Consider the following 21,808-nt stretch of genomic DNA (forward strand, 5'->3'; position numbering starts at 1 on the left):
GGAAAAGGAAGATGTTGTTCAACTGCTTCTATCATTTCATTAATATTAAAAAAGAAGAAAAAAAAGAAGGTGAGGCAGCACCATCAGATCCTGCTGCTTAGCAAATCGTTAATGGCAATCATAAGGAATTCCTTGGAAATGAGAATTTGAGGAGCCAGAAGGAAGTTGCACAACTGCTAGTGTTGAAGGCAGCAGTTCTCATAACTTCGGCAACGGGCCAGCAATGTGACCAGAGTAATGGTAACGTCTCCTAATGATGTCAGAAAGCCTTGTCATTACGGTTCCTGCGCTCCAGCCCTGCGGGCTGCAGACACCCAAGCTGTTTAATTACAGGGAAAGCTCCTTAAAAGGGCATAACTGCAATTGAAGAAGGTAATTATTATTTTCTCTACTTGACAAACCAGGAAAATGAGATATGGAAAGCTTAACTGGTGTATGCAAAATATTCCACTTTATAATTAAGAGATCAGAGCTTCTTCCTATGGGGTCAAGCTCCTGAATGGCTGTGTGTTTATATGCTATGCAAAAGGGATTACTTTAAAGAAGGTGTGAAATGAGGCTGACTCCTGAATTGTTCTCCTGGTTCTGTCCCTATTCTACTCAACAAAATGCAAAATGTTACATGTAAATCAAGCCACACCTCCTGCTCACAATTATATCCTTTGATCAGCTAGGAGTAGGGAGTTCCTATGATGAAAAATACTTAACTGCAACTATATATATATATTTACATTTATCCAGAAATATGACCATCGAGAACTGGAAGTTTACTCAGGAGTCACTAAAGCAGAAGGAAATGGGCAAGGGACTTTACAGAGTTTCTTATTCCATCAGGATATGCTAAGCCTGAAAGTTGCATTTCTGTTTCTTTTCTGAAAGCAAATCCCATCCTACCCTGTGCATCTATTGTATTGCAAGATTCAAAGCAACAACACCGAACACACTGTTCTAAGAACATGAGTTTTTGTTACTCTGTATAGTAGGAGGGATTATTCTCATTCATGCTGCTGACAAATCACATGATTATGTGGAATAACTGTTATTTTTTATTCTACATAAAATATATGGACTACTATAACATATGGCTTTATATTACAGTGATGAATAGCTGCCATTCTGTAACTTGTACTCTCATCTTTATTAGAAGAACAAGATAAATTTGGAACCAACACAGTCAGGACAGCTATGAGATAAACTTCTGTCACATGGTTGTAATTCCAAAGATCACCTGCTTCCTGACAGCTGGAAATCTACCATGTAATTAAACAGGCTAATTCACAACATCTCAGAATCATAGGGGTTGGAAGGGGCCTCGGGAGATCCTCCAATCCAACTCCTCTGCTAAAGCATGCTCCCTACAGTAGGTTACACAGGAAAGAGTCCAGGCATGTTTATCAGTATCTCCAGAGAAGGAGACTCCAGAGCCCACTGGGCATCTCGTTCCAGGGCTCTGTCACCCTCAAACTAGAGAGATTTTTATTCATGTTTAGGTAAAACTTCCTGTATTCTAGTTTGTGCCCATTGCCCTTGGTCCTGTCACCTGGCTCCGTCCTTTTGACATCGGCCCTTTAGATATTTAGAGGCATTGGTAAAGCCCCCTCTCAGCCTTCTGTTCTCCAGGCTGAACAGTCCTAGGTCTTTCATCCTTTCCTCAGAAAAAGAGATGTTCCAGGCCCTGAATCATCTTGCTGGCCCTCTGTTGGACTCCCTCCTGTCTTTTTTGAACTGGTGAGCCCAGAACTGGACAAAACACTCCAAATGTGGCCTCACTAGGGCTGAGAAAAGGGGGAGCGTAACCTCCCTCAACCTGCTGGCCGCACTCTTTTTAATGCACCCCAGGATACCATTGGCTTTCTTGGCCACAAGTGCACACTGCTGGCTCGTGGCCAACCTGTTGTCCACCAGGGCACCCAGGTCCTTCCCTGGGGGCTCCTCTCCAGCAGGTCATCCCCTAACCTGTGCTGATGCATGTGGTTAGTCCTCTGCAGGAGTAAGACTTTACACTTGCCCTGGTTCCACCCAGTAAGATACCACTCTGCCTGTCTCTCAAGTCTGTCTCACTGAATGGCAGTACAGCCTCCCAGCGTGTCAACCATTCCACCCAATACAGTCTATTAGCACCTGTACATGTTGTTTTTTGATGCAGAAAATACAGTACATACTTGTCACGGCCCAGAACTCCAGCACATCAGTGCATGGAGGATTCATCCATCCAGTGATCTGAGCCCATGCATGGAAACTCCATGCTCCAGGAACTTTTGTTGCTGTCAGTGTGGGTGGGACTGATGAAAAAAAGCCTCCTCCAGGCAGCCCTAGGACAAGTCTTGCATCATCAGAGACCAGGTAACTCTTGCTGCTGCGACTACTGCAACCAAGTCCAGCATGTTCTTTGTTGTATTTTCATCTTTTTTGTTTGTTTGGTTGGTTGGTTGGGTTTTTTTTTAAGCCGGTGTGCACGGTCAGACTAGCAGATACTGGTATGAGTCCTAGGATTTTACAGCATTAGCAAATGATTACTATTACTGTGGAAGTAAGCACGGGCTAACACTGGCATCATCTACGCGTGTCAACTTTTGAATGAGGGCAGCATGATATTTCCATGTATCTACAGTCAATACATGCAGAAATGACATGCAAGGAGCTAAAAGCTTGGAGTGATGATTACTATTAAAGCTATTAGAGTGTCCAAAGGAGGGACAAAGATGGTGAAGGATCTAAAGTGGAAGATGTGTGAGGGGAGACTTCACCGCAGCCTATGGCTTCCTCACATGGGGGAGCAGAGGGGCAGGTGCTGATCTCTTCTCTCTGAGGACCAGTGATAGGACTCAAGGGAGTGGCATAAGCTGTGACAGGGGAATAAGCTGTGTCAGGCTGAATATCAGGAAAAGATTCTTCAGTGGGAGGGTGGCTGGGCAGTGGAACAGGCTCCTTCCACAGGAAAGTGGTCACAGCACTGAGCTTGCATCAAGAAGCATCTGGACAAGGGTCTCAGGCAGATGACCTGATTTTGGGTCCTGTGTGGAGCCAGGAGCTGGATTCAGTGATCATTATGGGTCCCTTCCAACACAGGATATTCTGTGATTGGTCACCAGTGAGTGACCAAGGCAAGTGTAAAGAGCCACTGTGTCCTAAGAAGTGAAGATCATAACTACAGGGATTGTGGTGATGATTGCATCAACAGACAGTCAAAGGGGAAGCTCTGCAATGATTGTTATGACTCATGAGGAACTGAAAATTTTTTACTGTGAGTTGACTTAATGATAACGTAAAAGTAAATGTCCTGAAGATTAAGAGAGGTAACAAAAAAATCCTTGCTCTTAAATGAGAATTTTTGACTGTGCAGCTCAAGGAAGAATTCAAACTGTGCAGACAAGCAAAAATAAAATATCAAATATCTTTTTTTTTCCCCCCATATTTTCTGCAGTGTAGGCAATGTGTAATGAAAATAATAACTGGGGGCCTGCCATTACTAGCAGGCAGATAGAGACTTCCCACCAAAAGTGCCCACAAGTGTAGTTGCATTTCACTTGTTCTAGGTCAAAAGACACGTACAACTTTTGAAATGGCACCTTGGTGGGGCAGAAACTTCTGATGTTGCATGCCCTGCTGCTGTCAAAAAAAGTTGTTTCTGTATCATTCTAGGAGTCATCAGCATCATTCACCAGTGTGGTATCACAGCAATTATCATTCACAGGAACAACAATATAGGGTTATGAGTAACTGAATATCTTATCCTGAGGGCTCCATTGCTGAGAAGAGAGGTCTTTGCCCATGCTAGAGCAAGGATGGTGACTGCTGATTAAAGTATTGGACACAACCATCTCACTGTGCAGTGCAAATGTCAGTGCTTACATGCAGCTTAAAGTCAGAAGCTCAGGATGCTGCAGGAATATCTAACAAAAATAAAACTATTCCATGATAGTACAAAATAAAAACTGCAAAATAATAATCTCATTACAGAGAAGCTCAAATCAAATGTAGGCTGAACAGTGTTTATACTGGAGAGTGTTGTCCAGATGTTCTCAAGTTCTTGGCACAAGGCAGGCTGAAGTATGGCATAAGAAGCACATGCACTGTGGTTAGGGCTAGATTTCTGTCCTGAGCGATCGCATGCACTTAAGCCACACTGCAAATCTGCATACAGTTGCTCGAAAGAGAACACAGTGCACTGATACAAACTCCTTTGTGGCAATCAGTTCAGTCCAAACAGAGCAATTTCAACCTTGTCAGTGGTTAGAACTTGTATCAGTACACTGAGGTAGGTTAGGGACTGTGATTCATACTGACTCACACACTGTGAGCCCAGTATCAGCCCCAGCGCTGATGCAGGTGTTGTGATATAAAAATACCGCCACTTTAGGATTCAGAAAGATTCAGATAAAGATTCAGAAACTCAAATGACATCATACCAGCAAAAAAGCATTTTTTTGCCTCATTTTGTGTGTATCAGATGTATCCACATTTGCTGCTATTGGTGCTTCAGTAAAGCGGTATTTTCAAAGCATTTTTAGAAGAAGGAAGGAAGGGGTTCATGGGGATTTCAAGCACAGTAGGCCTCAGCTCATCTCCCCTGCATCAGCCATCACAAAGATGATGCTGTGTTTAGATAGAATCACAGAATCATTTGGGTTACAAAGGATCTTTCAAGGTCATCTGGTTCAAGTCCCTGCAATGAGCAGGGACACCTACAGCTCCATCAGGAGCTCACGCCTTGTCCTGCCTGACCTTGAGTGACTCCAGGGATGGAGCATCCATCACCTTTCCGGACAATCAGTTCCAGTGCTTCCCTGGTCATAAAATACTTTTCTTAAACCAGTCTAAATCTCTTTCTTACACTCCCCACTTAGATACTCTAAGGATGCTCTCAGGTCTCCTCCAAGACCTGATACGCTACATTTTAAGATATCTTTAGGAGCCCATCTGTAGCACAGAAGCCATACTTTGTTATTGTTTTGTTATTGTTCCAGCAAGAATATTCCAAATATCTGACTGTTGCAGTGATGGTTGTCATCTGAGCACAAACGATAGATATCCTTTCTAACCAGCGAGGAAATCAATGCCACTAAAAAAGCAGCTTTTCACTTTTCTCCATTTCCCCCTCCTGCTCTGCAGCCCGCCTCTGCCCGTCACTAGGGGGCAGCGAAGGCTTCGAGAACTCAAAGCTCTGCCTCCTGAAAACCCCTTTTTTTCTCATTCGGTATGAATCAGCCGGAATGGCGAAGTGAATACGGGCATCACCTCCAAAGCCTCACGTTGTGAAATGGCCTCAAACAGACGCTGTGGGAAACAGCTTTCACAGCAGAAAGCTGTGGGAACGGAGCTCGTCCCTCATTCTCTGGCTGTGCTCTTTGCGTGTGCATATACACATGCAAGTAAAATGCTGCTCAGCTTGGCTTTCAGCCTTTATGTCACATCCTTGCAGTGCTCATGCACTGTGTGTGGGCACGGTGTTTGGGAATAGGCCACGTTCTGTTCAATTCAAAGAGGCAATTGGCATCCTTCTGGAAAAGGGCCTTTGGTTGTGGTGCTGCTGCCTGATCAGCTCCATGTGGATAAGAGAAAGGATGGGAGCACTTGTTTGTAGCTTTCTGTACAGTTCTGTACAGATTATTTTTGTCACTTCTTGTCCAGTTTTGGGCTCCCCAGTTCCAGAAAGACAGGGAACTACTGGACAGAGACCAGTGGGGGGTCAACAAAGATGATGAGGGGCCTGAAGCATCTCTTATGAGGAAAGGCTGAGTGACATGGACCTGTTCAGCCTGAAGAAGACAGAGAGGATCTCAACAATGCTGATAAATACCTAAAGGGTGGGTGGCAAGAAGATGGAGCAAGGTTCTTTTCAATGGTACCCGGCAAGAAGGACACAAGCTGGAACACAGGCAGTTTTACCTGAACATGAGAAAGAACTTCTTTTCTTTGAGAGTGACAGAGCACAGCACAGGCTGCCCAGAGGGGCTGTGGAGCCTCCTCCTCTGGGGAGATTCAAAACCTGCCTGGACTCTTTCCTGTGTAAACTGCCCCAGGGAACATGCTGTAGCACAGGGGTTGGACTGGAAGATCTCTCAATTTAAAACCCTCCTAAGCTTTTATTTGTCCTTAACTGATGGTTAAGTGAGATGTAATTTCATATGTATAAAAATATCAGCACAGATATCAAAGCCTTATAAACAGGCAAAACCCCTTATTTATACATAATGTTAGTATTCTGCTTTTGAGTAGCACAAAATAATTTTGAATGGGCCACTTCTACACAAATTGAAGCCTATCTGTAATTTCACGATTCATGTCCTGCAGGCCTATTTGATGGGCAAAATCCCAGCTGAAACAGAAGGGAGGAACAAATTCTTTTTTTTTTTCTTGTTCCCCCCCCCCCCCCCCCGGAAAGATAATGATGAGATCAGTTTTTTCTATTAATTATTGCTGTTGTTTCACCATAGGGCAAAGGTTTGAAGAGGAGACACAGATGTTACTTCCATGATGCTCTGAGACCTTCCTTGAGATGGTAAGAAGCAGCTGAAAGAATAGATAAAATGGTGGAGAAGTGAAGGAATGATGCTGGTAGAGTAGAGGACTAATTCAATGTCAAATCAGTAAACTTCAAAGTCAGAAGAATGATGAAATGTGAAGCAGATAGATAAAAAAATGAGAGTATCTGAGAATTTTGAGTATACGATTAAGGGCACAGATGTTTAGTAGCCAGAGGGACCACAAAATACTGCAAGGAAATCTTTGTGAAGAGGGCTGTGCTCCAAAGCAATCTTAAACCAAAAGCCCTGAAGCTTCTGCTCCAGTTACCTAATTATTCTGACAATCAAATCAGACTTTCCAGTTTCAGAGCTCTTGAGAAATGAGCACACATTGATCACGTGAACGAGGAGCTCACAGCTAACGACACCACAGAGAATCATTCACACAGAATCATTACCACACACATTCACCCCAATCATATGACAGCTGTACAAAATGATGCAGTGTCAAATTGGTACAGCTGCAAAGGTTCCATGAAGGTCAGCCTTGGATACTTTGCAAATGTAGACAAAAACCACGCATCTGATTCAAACACAAACTTCAGAGGCAGGGCTGTGACTTTGCTAACTTGGTAGGAATTCATTTCAGGCGAGGATCCATGCTGGGTGACAAGGGCAGCACCCAGAAAACCACCGCGCTGCACACAAAATACGGATGATGATAACAACTCGGGGAAAAAAAGAAAGATGATCTCTTTTTTATTGCAGTTCTGATGAATGTGTGGGAAAAGCAAACAAAGCAAAATTCAATATACACACCAATATGTCTGGACAAAAGCAGCATTATCCAAAAGGGTTTCTCCTATGGGTTCTCCTATTTCATGTGATGGATCCGAGAGTCCCTGAACAAACACACACACAGTGCCTTCTCTTTCTGTCCACAGCCAATTACCAGAACTGCAACACCATCTGAAAGAGGGTGCTGGCTGGGTAATGCAGTTCCCTGGTAGGATTATGTTGAGAGAGGAAAATTTAATGTCTAATTACAGCATTCAGCCGCGAAGAAGCAAAAGGGGAACTGATCTGCTCAGCATTTTGTACTTTGGCTCTCCACTTGATATCTTATCATTTAAAGCCATTTCTGTTTTCCATTTATTGAGTCAAATTAATTAGGTGGTATTTGTGTATGAGGAAGTCACATAAAATCACTTCAAACCATACAGAAAGCATTGATTATGTAAAATTGTTGAGAGCAAATAGCTGCTGAGCAGAAGATGCAAAACAGGTCCATTCCTGCTGACTCTGCTGTCCTTGTGAAAGTAAGAACCAGAAAACCAAATCTGCAGCATCCAGCTGCCTGGCAACCTGGACAAAGCCCGGAACTTCTCCATGGATCAGAAAAGAAACACACAATACAAAATTGACTGGATTTCCAAACTAAGGAACACAAAAATGCTGTGAAAAGGAAGGGAAATAGAGCCGTCAGAATTTCCACTCTGCTACCTGCCCTTTCCTTTCTCTTTGCCAGCAGTCTTAGCTGCTTACTGGCACCCGAGACACCATCCACAAGGAGAGGAAGGAAGCTGAGAAGAGATTTGGTGTAGCACTCCATTGCCAATATATTAAAGGATGCTTAATGAAAAGTCTCGCTCTTACAAATGAAGATGATCAGCAGTTGCAAGGTTAGCACACCCCTCCACTGCCCGACGTCCTTTAGATCAGCAGTTTACTGAAACCGATGACGGGTGCTGAGGTTTTTTGTTAACAGCATCACTTCTCAGCTCCTTCCGTAAGCTCAGTTTGATTTCTCAGCCATCAGACGGAGACTTTTTGAAATTCCTCTTAAATAAATCAGTATTATATTAACATCCACCAGCAGCTTTGGTAAAACCGTAATAACAGAAGGAAAGCGGCAGGGCTGAACATGAGAGTGCAGGACAGAAACAGAAACCTGAGTGATTGTGGGAAAAGACAACAGATACAGGCTGACTATCAACTCTGATGAATGATAAATCTACTTTCAATGGCTTTTCCGTGCTATGTTTAAATTAACCAGATCTGAAGTAGAGGTTGGGGTTATTTGAGATGAGATGAGAAAGAAAAATTTGGGAGAGGAAGAACTGAATCTCTGATATATGGCATATCTCCTCTCCAGAAGGAAAGTGGAAGTTTTTCCTACACTGGCTACAGTAAAGAGCATTACTAAAAACAGGTTAGCCTTTACTGGTAATATAAAAGGAAAGTGGGAGGCAGGGCGTAAAGTGTAACATTTATTATGGGAAAATGGTGACAGGCAGAACTTGCAGAAGAGCACATTGTCCTGTTGGTGCAGCAGCTTCAGCTGCTTCAGCTTCTGCTTCAGCTGCTGATTCACATCTATCTGCTTTCTAAAGAAAACACATGGAGGTAGCATAGGAATATGAGTGCTGCTATCAGAACTTGCTTATGAAGCAGAACTATGGATCTTTATAACCAATAGGTGCCACAGAGCATTCCACTTGGTCTCTTGCTTACTAAGTTAGTTCTGAAAAACACCAACCTCCAGGATTTTATACCTAGATAACACTCTTCTCTGTTTTGGCTGCTTTATGCTTTACTGTACCTGATTTCCTCTGCTTGTGCTTCTAATTATCCCTTCATTTCTCCTCATCCAGGGCTTACTACCACTAAAAGGAGTTACACTTAGGAGCTGACATACACTGACTTTTCTCTAGTAAGCAGTTTCACAAGCAGATGAAGAATGCTAATGAACATTATTACTATAATTGCTATAAACAATAGCAATTTGCAGTATATTTCCATTGAGCCAAATAAGCAGATAACACTTGACTTTAGTGTTGCATATAAATCACAAATTTGAACAAACATCAGTATTTAAGGAGTGATAGATTCTATCTGTAGCAGTTTCCTGGCAACTGGACCAATTACAATGTGTGTTTTGCTTTGCTCTACGCTTTATAAAAGGCTCCACTGAACACATTTATTAATTAGGCAATAAGGATTCTTCTTTTTATGTTGAATGAGAAAACTCAGCTTCTACAACAATGAGGCGAGTCAACTTACTAGCTTGAGGTGACACGCCTGGTAAGCTCACTGCATGCACTTCCTTTTAGTTTACTGAAAACCACACATGTCAGAGTCCCCTATTTAGATCACAAAAAGTACAAAAGTGAGACAGAGAAAAGGAACAATTGCTAATGGGGAAATGTTTACAAATCTTACTGTAAAGTATGATTAGGACCTCTTTGTATTACAGCACTCATAAATCTGTATTAACAAAGAAATAACTTCTTTTTGTTTTGAGTAGGATGACAGCTCAATAAAGATCTAGATTTCCAGAACCTACTTGTTTCATTTATTGAAGCTCAAGCAGACCTTTTCTCACCAATAACTACCACAGAAATGTAAACAATAAAATCCTGTGGGTAAATAAAACCCAGTATTTCACTCTTGTAACCAATTCAGCTTGAGGATTTCTCACAAGTCATTTTCCTGCTGCTACCTACAGCAATCTTCCCATCCCTTTTGATTTGTGAAGAAAAACAACCAGAAAGTGATCATGACACCGATCATGATGTGATGTCCTGGCACTCAGCTGAAAGCTTGGTCTGTCCTGTCCAAGGGACACAGGAATGGCCTCTGATTCCTGACCTATCTGTGAATCATCCTAGTGTTACTGGGGTAAAAAAAAAAGCTAAAACACAAAAGAATTACTTCCATTTCAGTTTCTTTTCAACGCAGTAACTCATGGAGCATCTGAAGGAAAGGGGTGTAAGAGACTGTGAACGTGATCCACAATGTTTTGCTATGAAACTGTTCCAAAGAAAACCAGATTATTATTAGCATATCAGTCATCAATAGTTCAGTTCTTACCCATGGCTCCAGAGAAACCTCCAAAAAATTTGAGTGTTCTTGACAGAATTGGACTCCTGATCCAGATTCCTACAGCACGTGGTACCACTTCTGTGCTACATCTGCAGAGACCACGCAGTAAGACATACATGTGTGTGTCTGTGCAAGCACACAGCTGTCGACCAATGATATAAAACCAGCTTCTAAGATGACACAGTAACTTCTATGTAATATTTAAAATGCATTTCTAATGAAGTTTTGACTCTGAAATGTTTACATCAGAAGAGTTTTTCTTTCAAAAGCTTTGTCATTAATTTTTATGGGAAAATCTGTCTTTGCATGGGAATGATGCATTAAGGCAACAGGATCTTCTGTAGCTGCACATTAGTGCCCATTAAAGCCATTTGAGGTGAACAGGTCAGAAGGAATGTGAAGAGTTCGTTCCTACAAAGGACCCAACCCAAATGCCAAAAACAAGCTGTGAGTTCTCTCCTTAATTCTTTTTCACTTTGCTTTCTGTTTGCTGTGGTTATGGGAAACAAACACACCGTGTTCCATCCTCACCACGGAGCGGTATTTTTCTTCAATCATCAGCTGCATCTGAGTAAGCAGAGCTATTTTTAAACCCATCTAGCTTAGGAAAGCAATCACACAACTGCAGAGTCATTCTCAGCCCGGGGAATCGCTTCTCTCAGTTTGCAGCGTCATGCAAACGGGAAAGGCATACAGCATCCTATAAATTTTCTAGAGCCTGTGACTCAGTATGTGCTTCAGTCTCACTACCCTTACCTATACCAAATTTTCTCTGCAGGTTTCCTGTAATGACATTGATGTGGTTATGCCCAGGTTCAATCCAATTTCTTCCAATGACGAGAACATTTTAGAAAGTCATGAGCACAGCTGTGACTGCCACACATCAAGGGCTCAACAGGGGACCTCCAGAACAAGAAAGGTGATATGTTCTTGTGCACTGAAACGTCAGAGCTCAGGCTGCCCTCTCACAGCTTCTGCTTCTCTTGCATGGCATGCAGACTCAAGTGCTCAGTGTTCTGCTAAACAAATACAATTGAAAATAAGCTTCAGAACAGTGCAAACTGAATGGAGTCCAGCATCGCATCCAACAAGTGTATTATACTTCATTTACCCAGTAGGCATCCAAGCAGCAATGCATCCAGATTCATTGAACAGACTTTAAATAGACTTACTACCACATGTAAATCACAGTGATAAGACACTCAACCAAACACTAACATGACTCGCAGATTAATATGAAAAATGAAGTGCATCCAAGTAGAGATGTTCTTTACAGAGGGAGCACCACTCATGGAAGGTTGCACACATGGCAGGATGTCAGTGTATAAATGCTGACCTCCCGACGTACAATTAGTGACATCTGACAGCAGCTTCTAGAAAGTGAAATACCAGAAAAGTGATGGTGATAAGTGCCGCCAATCCTCTCAGTAAACACAGGCTCATCATTTTCATACATAAGGCAAATTTTCATCTTTTTCTTCTCACTAATCCAGTGCAAAACACAGAAGCAAGTCTTGTGAAAGAGAACGCGCTGAGCGTAGGAGATATAGGTCCAAAGCCATCTGCCAGGAAACATGCTACATGCCCCAGGCTGTGAGAGCAAACGTAGAGGACACAAAGCAACCCTTTCGTTATGATGGATACTTTGATACAACAGATACCTTCAACACCTCAGGGCTGTAGGACAGGATGGTACATTCCATTCCATGTCCGTGGCAGGACAGCCCCTGTGTATTAACCATCTACGTGCTCTTTGGATCACCACCACAAGCCAAAGCACATGCTTGTATCTCACACGAGAGGTGTGGGTATTTCCCACTTTGCTTCCATACCAGTTGCTGCACGCGCTCATCTGCCCAGCTTATCTTTCCCAAACATCAACATCGTATCACTTTCAAAACAGTGATGCATGTGCTGGGAAAACGAAGAACATCTCCCTAGCAGATTTGAAATTACAACTCAAATGGGAGACATTTGTTCACATTACCCTGCGTCGCCCTTCTGAATTAATGGCAGCAATACACCGTTGCCATCCCCACCACCCTGAGTGTGGTATGCTTTCCAAAAGGCTCCATTTTACCACACCTCATAATGCTTTTCATTCAGCTACCCAGCCTAAGACAAGCCAGGAGCCACAGTGAGAGATACAGACTATATCAGCATCAATAGTGCGGGCAACCTCCTCTTGCTGTTGTGCATCAGTGAGAAACAGTCTGTGCAATTCCCACAGTGCCAGCAGCAGCCCAGCTCTGAACTGACAGCAGCACAGGATTTGCTAGCTGCACAACCCATGGCACCTCACTGCTCCACAAAATACAGGAATAAACACAAAGGGATGACCCTTAAGAAAACAGACCTTTGAATGCCATGTGCTCTGCCAGAATTGCTACAGAAAAGCCTCTGGCATGACAGCATCACAGTTCAATTGTGGCAAAAACATTCTGCAGCTGTTATGGAGATTCGCCAATACATTTTGAAGGTGTTGTTCTTGCAGAATCTGGTTCCATTTGGCTATGCTGATCTGCAGGAAACACACTTTTGAGGTGCTTGCTGAGATTGGAGACATTACTCCCAGAGATGGGAAAAGGAGAGACTGAAAATTTTACTTCAACTATAACCTTCTAGTACAGATTGACAACAATCTGTAAGTGAACCTGGGGAGGAAGCAATAATTGTATTCTGTTCTAAGCACCATTTTTTCCATCAGCAATAGTCACACAGGAACTCTGGCCCTACTACCTGACATCCATAAAGTTGCCTCTTTGCACTCTTTCTCAAAGCCTTTTTGCTGTTTTGCGGCTGAAGTGTTTATGCTTCTCCAGCTCACGGTGTTTTGATATCACATGTGACTGAGAACACATCTCTTGCTCTCTCACTATTTCAGCTTCCCTCATTCTAGAATGGAGAAAAAAAAACACCAAAAATATTGCCTTCTTCTTTTAACTGAAAACTGTAGGAGCCTTCAGATGCTCCAAAACAATGATGTCCTTCACCATCTCTTTTTGGAGTAACTCTCGTTGGGATGGAGCTAATTTTTTTCCTAACAGCCCACACGGTGCTGTGGTTTAGATTTATGACCAAAGAAGTGTTGATAATGCATGGTGTTTTAGTTATTGCTGAGCAGTGCTTGTACAGCATCAAGGCCTTCTTTGCTGGGGCTGGGCAGGAGGCTGCTGTGGGACATGGCCAGCACAGCTGATCCGCACTGACCAAAGGGTCAACCACAGAGTGCCCCACCGTATCTCCGAAAACCAACAATGCCCAAAGCCCAATTTTCTCCTCAAACACTAATCAACCATTTGGATGCTTTCATTATCACACCAGTAAACTCCTTCACGCTGCTTCCTTTAAGTTTACAAGAAGCCAATAATTTTGCCTACAGGAAAGAACCGTGAACAAAGAGTCGGATTCATTATCTGTCAAATTCATAGCTTTTCTTTCATTCTGAGACACTTCCTGGATAGATCACAGGAAATCAGAAATGACAGAGATTATGTTTCACTTTTTAAAGCTTCTGGGTCAACTAATGGCCATCGCCATAGCTACAGAAATTCAGGTAGAACTACGACAAAATGTAGCTTTATCTGAAGTGACAGTAATGGGGCTGCAAATGTGATGGACTACAAGCACAATAGAAGAAAAGTCTGTGGGGAGAGACAGACAAACTAATCTGAGGAAGTATAGCTGTTCTCATATAGCTGGAATAAAACTTTCTCCAAACCATATCTCTCTTGTAACATTTTTCAACATGTAAAAATGGCCTGATTTCAGTAAATAGAAGATAAGGACAGTATTTCAACCAGCTTTCAGAGGAAAAAGTGTATTTCCTGATCAGTGACATGGAAACTATGTCTGCAATGGATATCCTTTAAGTTCAAAACCTGTGTTCTGATGCTAAATCCCTTAGATGTCCATCTGTCTGCATACACTTGAACTGGAATGCCACAGTTAACTTTCTCATTGCTGATCTCCAAGCACTTCAGTCATAAGAAGAGCAGGGCATCAATAAAAAAACATAACAGGTAATTCTGTCAGTTTTAAGTTAAAACTTGGAGGTTTTGTCTAAAAACTAAGTAAGTCTAAATGAAAACTGAGTATGGCCTTCATTCTGTGGATCAGATACGCAATAATTTGTAGTCTTGCTTGCCTTTAAACCATCTGCAACAGTAAGTCATGATTTTTTCTGCAAGATTCAAATGGCAAAGCAAACATAAAAATTAACAGACTTATTCAAAGTCAGGCAGTAAGCTCAGGGGAAGAGACGCTAGAAATTAGTGCTGTAGTTCTCAATGTATATTCTCAAACTCAAAGTGGGGTTGGTCTCTTCTCACTGGTGACAGGATGAGGGGAAATGGCCTCAAGTTGCACCTGGGTAAGTTTAGGTTGGATATCAGGAAACACTTCTTTACAGAAAGGGCTGTTAAGCACTGGAATCGGCTCCCCAGGGAGGTGGTTGAGTCACCATGCCTGGATGTGTTTAAAAGCCATTTGGATGTGGTGTTAGTTAGGGTAGGATGGTTAGGTTGTGGTTGGACTCAATGATCTTTAAGGACTTTTGCAACTTGAGTGATTCTATGATTACACTTATTCTTGCTTATAACAAAATATATTCAAATGAGAGTTAAGGTTTACAGCAACACCTATCTACAGCATTATTTCTTCCTTTTACTGCACAGAAGACTACATCAATGACTTGAACTTCCAACAGCAGAATGCTGCTTACCCCCATCCTGCCAGGATGATTGCTGCATTTTCTTCTTTACAGAGACTACGAGAGATGGAGCATCAGGAGAACATTACCATGCAGTGTCCTGAGAGGCAGGAAACTAAAGAGAATTTAGGTAAATGTTGTTATTTATGTGGAAGTGGCATGGTGTGGGGGGGAGAGCACATGATGTAGTAAGGGCACTTCCACTTTCTTGCTCCACTTAAAGCCTCCCAACCCTTCTTCAGGATTCTATTTCTGAACATTGTTTCAGCACCATACAGTACAAGGACATCCTAAGAAGTCTCCAGTATCCCCGTTCTGATTTACACAAATAGAGCCATCTACTCAACATCTACTCAAGTATGATTTTTTTTTTTTTTGAGGTTTCTTATGGGAAAATTCCATTCTCAGTCATCCTTTTAAAACAAACACAACATGTAAATCAAACATTTCTCTCATCATACCCCAGGGATCTGTTTGTTCTCTGGGTCAGAAAAACTGAAGATAAGAAATGTGTCAACTGATGTTCTAGTTAGAATGAGTGGTCTGGATCAGAGACACCACGGAGCCTGCACTGAGAAGCTTCATAATGTGATATTAATGTACAAGACAAATTCAAACAGAATCAGATTTTCTGCAACCTTTTTTTTCCAACCTCCCAATTGGATGATTGGCATTTAGCCATGGATAAAACATCTTCTTTCTTCTATTTCTTTTTCCTTCTTTTTTTTCCCCCTCTTTTCTTTTTTTGCTTTAAGAATGACATGGAGTTTGAGGAAAGGTAACAGGAACCAGATAGCTCAAAGCACTCTGTATTCATCAAAGCACAAAATTTCAGTCAGTCTATACAGGATCCCCAGAGGATCTGTGACATGGATCACATGATAAGAATGTCAGGGCTGAGGAGTTTCCTGCAACCTGAAAAGGGTTTGTTTGGAACCCTTTTTTTTTTAAGAGAAAGTTTTTAAGAGAGAGTGTCCTATGATCTGAACAAGTCAGCACTTCTCACCAGAAATAGATATGGTGAGCAAACCCCTTAGTTTAATAAACAAGCCCAAAGAAGTCATTTGCTTGTAAGTCGAATTGGTAGCTGTAGTGGCATAAGTCTGTGAACATGGAAGCTGTTTCAAGCTGTTGAGAACTTCTGAGCTTTTCACATTCCTACAAATAAAACTACAGCTCAAACTCAGTTATGTCATGATAGAGCTGCAAGGACTGAGCGTAGTGCATCAGCTTCTCAGATTGAGAGAGCATCAACATGAGAAATAAATTGCAGTCTGCAAGGAGAGATCCAGTGAATTGATACTACTGAGCCATGGGCAAACAAAAGAGATATTGCAAAAAGTAAAGGTAGCAAGAAGATAAAGACACTGCCAAAAAAGACCTGGGGGTACTGGAGGATGGCAAGCTGGACATGAGCCAGCAATGTGCCCTCGCAGCCCAAAAAGCCAACCAGATCCTGGGCTGCATCAAAAGAAGAGTGGCCAGCAGGGTGAGGAGGTGATCCTGCCCCTCTGCTCTGCACTGGTGAGGCCTCACCTGGAGTGCTGTGTCCAGATGTGGAGTCCTCAGTACAGGAGAGACACGGAGCCGTTGGAGCACATCCAGAGCAGGGCCACAGAAATGATCCAAGGGATGGAACACCTCTCCTATGAGGACAGACTGAGACAGCTGGGGCTGTTCAGCCTGGGAGAACAGAAGGCTGTGAGGTGACCTGACAGCAGCCTTTCAGTATCTAAAGGGGAGCTACAGGGAAGAAGGAGACAGTCTGTTTAGCAGCGTCTGTGGCGGCAAAACAAGGGGAAGTGGCTTCAAGCTTGAAAAGGGGAGATTTAGGTTGGATGAAAGGAAAAAGTCTTTTACAGTGGGGGTGGTGAGGCACTGGCACAGGTTGACCAGAGATCTGGTTGATGCCCCGTCCCTGGAGATTTTCAAGGCCAGGCTGGCCCAGGCCCTGGGCAACCTGATGTAGCTGTGCATGTCCCTGCTCACTGCAGGGGAGTTGGACTAGATGGCCTTTAAAAGTCCCTGCCAACTCTAAGGATTCTATGACTCTATGATTCTAAGAAATAGAGCAGGGCCTGAAGTAGAACAACTGCTTAGCAGAAGTAATATCCATTACAGGACAGGTAAACCTGAACCAAAAGGCAAAATGCAGCAAAGGTCTAAACCAGCAAAGTGTAACAGAACAAAACAGAAAGACTATTGCTTGAATACTGAACTGATTAAAAGACATAACTAAGATATGCAGAAGGGCATATCCTGCTTATCTATGGCCACCCATAAAGATGAGGCTGAACTGCCTAAGTCCAAATAAAGGCAAAAAGAAGAGTTAATGAAAAGCAAGTGGATTGCTTCAGATCTGTCCTTTTTCATGGCTCCTCATTCTGGCTATTCCAGCCACACTGTGATTAGGGACTTGGGTCTTGGGAATTTGCCCTAGACAGCAAAACACTTCTGGTTTCGGCATCCTCCAAAGTTCAAATCAGACATAAAACACATGGAAAAACTTACACTAGAAGTAAATGAAAACCACGCTATTTCTCCTAACAACACCAAATATTCTATGTGTATAAACTGAAAACATGACCGAAAAAAGAATGTTGCAATCCAGACCAGAAACTCAAAGCAGAGAAATAACCACATACATACGTAATAGCAGTGAGATCACCCAGCCTGGGAGTACTGAACGTCCTCAGATTAACCTCTCAGGTTTCCCATTCCAACTGTGAACAGTGAACTCACAGAACAACCAACGCAGTAATGTATATAAAGGATGTTTACAGAAGAATCGTAAACCCGGCTGCAGATTAGTGCTAACTGATGAGTCACACAAGTATAAACACTGTATTCGTTCAGCACAAAAATCAGACTGTCGAACACACACAGGGCTCTGAGTTGGGCATCGTTGGTAGTGATGAGTATTCGGAGGCATATCAGGGGATGTCAGTGGGGCCAATAAGCCAGCACTAGCTTTTTACTCCTGTTTCCACTGCAGAATCAACAGCAAAGGAGGCATGAACTGCTGTTAATCTGACATCATACAACAATAAGAGGATTGTTTGCTACTTTCGAATTAGTTCTGTTTATTAAATCAGCCTAAAGGCCCAGAATATCTTATGAGGCCATAGCCTGTCTTCCAGGATCGCTAGTGGTGATGTGAGACAGCTGCAACCAATCCAGAGTGGTTGGTCAAACAACACCTGGAGTTCACAGCTGAAAAAGAAGGTTCCTTCAGATATGAGCATAAATCACCCCAATGGCCTTCAGCACCCCACAGAGCTGTGCTTCTAAATACAGAAACTCATTCTTGAGAGCAGCCCTGCAGAGAAGGACTTGGGGGTCCTGGTGAATGAGAAGCTGGATATGAGCCATGGATATGTGCTTGCAGCCCAGAAGGCCAACTGTGTTGTGGGCTGCAATAAAAAAGGGGTGGCCAGCAGGGACAGGAAGGTGATTGTCCCCCTCTACTCGGCTCTTGTGAGGCCCCATCTGCAGTACTGTGTCCAGGCCGAGGGCCCCCAGTACAGGAAGGATGTGGAGCTCTTGCAGTAGGTCCAGAGGAGGGCACTGAGATGATCAGAGGGCTGGAGCAGCTCTCCTATGACAAAAGGCTGAGGGAACTGGGATTGTTTAGCTTGGAGAAGAGAAGGCTCCAGGAGACCTCATTGTGGCCTTCCAGTACTTAAAGGGAGTGTATGAACAGGATGGGGAGTGGCTGTTTACAAGGGTGGACAAAGGGGAATGGTCTTAAACTGAGACAGGGCAGGTTTAGGTTAGATATTAGGAGGAAGTTTTTCACTCAGAGGGTGGTGATGCACTGGAACAGGCTGACCAAGGAGGCTGTGGATGCCCCATCCCTGCAGGCATTCAAGGCCAGGCTGGATGTGGCTCTGGGCAGCCTGGTCTGCTGGTTGGTGACCCTGCACGTAGCAGGGGGTTGGAATTGGATGGTCATTGGGGTCCTTTTCAACCCAGGCCTTCCTATGATTCTACAATTCTTAGCACATTTGCAGAAATGTTACAGGTTATATTCACATTATATATAACTGTCACATACAGAGAAATTATTCTTTTTACCTATAATTAAAAAAAAAAAATTTTACCAACTCTACAAATAACTCACATTTCAAAATGGAAAATAAAAATGAACACCCCCCCTGCCTACAGACACTTAATCCAATCTAACTGCACTGTTCACATTTCCCATTTACCAATTTCCCCAGAGCTGCTTAACCTCCTTTTTGTTTCTAGGGAGCCAATCGCTTCTGTTCATATACAGAAATTGTAATTGTGGGTTACAACACACACAAAAAAAGATTTTCAATGACTTCTGTTAAGATTTCTTTTAATTTATGAGAGGTTAAATTTTACTCCTGTGGTTTTAATAAGGGTTTTAAGGGTTGAATAAGGTTTTAAGGGTTGAAGTGAACGTTACCTTTTACTGCAAGCTGAAACAAGCGAGGCATGGAAAGTGAAGCTTTTCTGTTGCACAAAGTAGTGCAGAGAATACCTGCTGTCCACACAGTTACTTGCTAATCAGAATTTCTGCACTTAACAAGCCATCATTCCACTATCTGAAGCTGAGGAATGACAAACGCGGTGCCGCTCAGCACACCAGCTGCTTTATCAGCAAACCGAAGGCAATCCAGGAAAAGCCGCGTCGCCTTGAGAACGCAGCAGGCTCTGACTCACCTTCTGGTACAGCTTCCAGTCACTGAATTCCCGAGAATTCCTCCACATTTCAGAACTGACAAAAGGGAACAGTCATCCAAGGGCATTCCCAAGAACATAAGGGATCAGTTTCTCACTCAGGACTTACGCAGGGCAAATTTCCCTCAAGCCAGTGGTGTTTTCCTCTGCCTTTACTCAAAGATCTATTCTTATCAAGTTTTCAGTAATCAGATGGCGTGCTTGATTTTAAACTGATGCTGCATTAAAAACACAACTGCACAATAAATTATTCCTTTGGATAACTACTTAAACTTCCTGATGTTGGTCTAAAGGTGTTGCTGCCACATCTGCAGGCACCTGGTGTTTGCTGAATTGGCAGGAAACCAAACAGATTTCTCCATTACTTGCACTTTGCCATACGTTTCTACAACAAATTTCATCAGTCAACAAAAGCAGTTTTGCTCCAAATTTTTCACTCAGGTTTGACTGCAGTACAGTAATAAGAAAATGGAAATTAAAGTCTATGTTGCTTTTTGTTTTTCTTACTAACAAGTATGAAAACTATAAAACACTGGAATTTTTTAAGGAGAAAATCTCATTTCTTCCTAGGAAAAAGTGTCTTAGAGCTGTAGGACACAATTCTGTCTTCAATCAAAGGGTCAAGAACTGCATTTCTGCACATGCCATCTTTCAGTGTGTAATCACGGAGTACCAACATTACAAAAAAGGTGAAATAACAAGTGTACCACAGACCTGCATCTTGGGCAAGCGTTCCACCATTTTTTTTCACACGGGGTCTTCCATTTCCATCAAGTTAACTCATGATTTTATAAATAGCAAAACCAAGTGATGATTTGGAGTTGGATGTTAGGAAAAATTTCTTCTCGGAAACTGTAGCGATGCATTGGAACGGGCCATGCAGGGAAGTGGTGGAGTCGGCAGCCTTGGAGGAGTTCAAGAGGGTCAACGAGGCCCTGAGGGACGTGGAAGGACATGGGCAGCAGGCATGGTGGGCATGGGCTGAAGCTGGACTAGATGATCATGGAGTCTTTTCCAACCTCAATGACACTATCACATCCAATTTTTGCTTAATTCTTTCTAGCATAATTGAGGTAACAAAATAGTGACTTTCTTTCTGTTACCGACCCTTGAATCAGACGATAATCCAGGTTGGGAGGTCCCTAGCTGCTCAAAGCCGTCCCAGCATTTCATTGTCTTCACAGGGAAAATGTTGCCTTTGCATCCAGTCAACTGACACCGCCTTCACAGTGGGCTGAAATGAAACGGGTGCCTCCAAGCACCTGGGCGTCACAGCTTAGCCTCTTGTACGTGTTTCACACCAATTCTTCTTCACCGTGTCTTTGTGGTGATTGCGACCAGAGGCGCTCACGCAGAGCCCTGCCCTCCCTCACACGGCTCACCGCTGCTTTATGCGCTCCCTGCGCTGCCCTGGGGCCTGCGTGCTTACACCGAACCTACAGCGACCGGGCGTCCATACACACAGCCTTGCTGAATAATTATACAAGTGCACACAGACGTGCATTTATTAAGCATCACAAACACGAATCACACGTAACCAGGGCTTTAGTGCTCGAGAGCTCAAAGCCTCGTTTCTCTCTTGCCGTCTGAACAGCGTGGCAGCGATGGGGCCGTGCAGATCACCGCATCCACCAACGGGCTCCGGCGGCGGAAGGGCTCTGCGGTCGCACCGCTCACCGCCACCCACCGCACGGACACCCGGCGCGCCGCTTTCCGCCTCCTCCAGCACCCCTTCCTGAGGCGACGGGGCACCGACCGGCACGACGGACCGCTGCCGTCCTCCCTCCCGCGGGGTAGGCGCTGGCCGAGCTGTGTGCGGGGGGTGGGGAAGGGAACGGAAGGGAAGTCCCCTTCCGCGCCCGGAAATCCCCGCAGCTCCTGCTGGGACGGCGTGGCGCTTTCGCAACGGGGCGAAGCGCAGCCCCCCGCTCCCTTGCCGCTCTCAGCTCTGCAATCCCCTCCTTCTCCTCCCTCTCCTCCTTGTCCTCCTCCTCCTCCTCCTCCTCCTCCTCACCCCCGGCTCCCAGCCCGTCCC

At 43.6% G+C, this 21,808-nt stretch overlaps 1 protein-coding gene across 1 annotated transcript in view; it reads right to left on the reverse strand.

The window, feature by feature from the left end:
* The window catches only part of SH3BP2 (SH3 domain binding protein 2), an 81,244-nt gene extending 59,900 nt beyond the window's left edge, over positions 1-21,344 (reverse strand). The window contains exon 1 of the mRNA XM_048942554.1: positions 19,756-21,344. The gene's annotated coding sequence lies outside the window, so the exon portion shown is untranslated. The remainder of the gene's footprint in view (positions 1-19,755) is intronic.
* Between the last annotated feature and the right edge of the window lie 464 nt (positions 21,345-21,808).

This window comes from Lagopus muta, chromosome 4 (assembly GCF_023343835.1).
Source record: "Lagopus muta isolate bLagMut1 chromosome 4, bLagMut1 primary, whole genome shotgun sequence".
Taxonomy (NCBI): domain Eukaryota; kingdom Metazoa; phylum Chordata; class Aves; order Galliformes; family Phasianidae; genus Lagopus; species Lagopus muta.